The sequence below is a fragment of the Ictidomys tridecemlineatus genome, chromosome 7, assembly GCF_052094955.1.
Source record: "Ictidomys tridecemlineatus isolate mIctTri1 chromosome 7, mIctTri1.hap1, whole genome shotgun sequence".
NCBI classification, from domain to species: Eukaryota; Metazoa; Chordata; class Mammalia; order Rodentia; family Sciuridae; genus Ictidomys; species Ictidomys tridecemlineatus.
The window spans coordinates 73,671,009-73,672,917 of record NC_135483.1 but is presented as its reverse complement, the minus strand read 5'-3'; the positions used below and the strand labels follow the sequence as shown (position 1 = coordinate 73,672,917).

Sequence of the window (1,909 nt, the reverse complement as noted above, 5' to 3'; positions counted from 1 at the left end):
CCATTTATATAGTATTTATACTGTATTAGGCATTAAAGTGATCTAGAGATGATTTAAAGCACATGGGAGGATGTATGTAGGTTATGTAAAAATATGCCATTTTATATAAGAAACTTGAGTATCCTCAGATTTTGGTACTCATGAGGGCTGGGGAATTCTGGAACCAATTCTCTGGAAATACAGAGGGACAACTATAAATATATACAAAGGAATATTATTCAGTATTTAAAAGAGGAAAATTCTGACAAATACTACAACATGGATGTACCTTGAGGACCTTATGCTAAGTGAAACTGACCAGTCACAACAGGGCAGATAATGTAAGATTTCACTTACATGTGACATGCTGTCATCATCATCACAGGACCATCTCTTTCTGACAGAGGATGTAACTGGGAAAGTCGAGGTGCTGGCATTGGTGGGGAGGATGGGGGAGAGGTACCTTTCCTCCTTACATCTTAGAGTAGAGGGAGGAAAAGGGAAAAGTGAATGGCATACCTAGAAGATAAGTTGGGTGACAGCCAAGGTATTTGAGGAGCATTAGTTCTGTGCATGAAGTAGAAAGGAGACTTCTGCTGAAACTGAGGGTAGCATGTGAGAAATGTGGGTATAGGAAAAGTGCTCTGGAGGCAGCCCTTGAGGCCACTAAGGACAGCAGAGCCTCTTGGTCTTCTCAGTGCCCATGGCTATGTGAACCACCAGCAGAAGATGTTGTGGCTTTATAAACGGGCATTGTGCCACCTTGAGTTATGGTGTGTCCACAGGGACAAATACCAGTACTTTGCTTGTTTGATGAGAGTGGGGTTTGAAGAACACAGGAATGAAAAGGATATGATAAAGGGCACCCAGCTCTTTAGGGAGGCAGAAGAAGAATTCTGGCACAATCAGCACCCACAGCCGTGTATCTTCCCTGACTCACCTGGGGGCACCTCCTGTGAGATATAGGAGTGCTACAAGATTCTGGAAAGGTGCTTAGATCACTAGCATCCTTCTGAGAAGGCATTGTATCCTGATTTATTTTGCCAAGAGAGAGCAGTGGAAGAAATTATGAAGGGAAAGATGGGAGCAAGAGGTTAAGCACCTGCAGGAGGAAACCCCACCAAAGCTCCTAAAACTCAAGCTTTGCCTCCTACCAGGAAGGTAGGTGATCTGTCCTCACTATGGTGGCACATTGTGACCAGAAAACGACATCGGCCCATGTAGAGAGAGAGGAGAGGCAAAGTCACCTCACTATACATGCAGGCAAATAAGTTATAGAACATGCACACTCTTGCCCTAATAATAATAACTAAATATAGTCTGAGGTATTCTTCTGCTGAAGACTACTGTGATGCCAAGTGACTGTGCCATGTCTTTGTTACTTGTCATTTATGCCACATAAAGAAAATTAGTCAGATGTATAACAAATCTTTTACTGTTTTTTCCAGTATTGAGGATTGAACCCAGGATTGGACCAGTGAGTCCTTTTTATTTTGAGACAGCGTCTCACCAAGTTACCAAGGCTGGCCACGAATTTGCCAATCTCCTGCCCCAACCTCCCAAGTGGCTGGGACTATGGGTGTGTGCCACTGCACCCAGCTGTGATAAGTCATATTGATAGCATGTTATCATTTAGGGAAAACTTGGCAGCACAAGTAGCTAGAAATTTTACTTTGAGTATTGAGTTAAAGGCTTAATTAGCTGTGGTGACTAGAAGAAATATACAAAGCTTAAAAGAAATACTGAGGACTTCAAAATACTTTTTTGATTTTCTAAGAATTCCACTAATGGAATTTAGTATATTTTAGTTTTATTGATTTTATTTTTTTAAATACACGACAGCAGAATGCATTACAATTCTTATTACACATATAGAGCACAATTTTTCATATCTTTGTATATAGGGTATGTTCGCGCCAATTCATACCTT

General features: G+C 41.1%; 1 pseudogene; it reads left to right on the top strand.

Annotated features, from left to right (window-relative positions):
- The first annotated feature begins 792 nt into the window (after nucleotides 1-792).
- LOC101963403 (NADH dehydrogenase [ubiquinone] 1 beta subcomplex subunit 9 pseudogene) lies at nucleotides 793-1,203 on the top strand (annotated as a pseudogene).
- The last annotated feature ends 706 nt before the right edge of the window (nucleotides 1,204-1,909 follow it).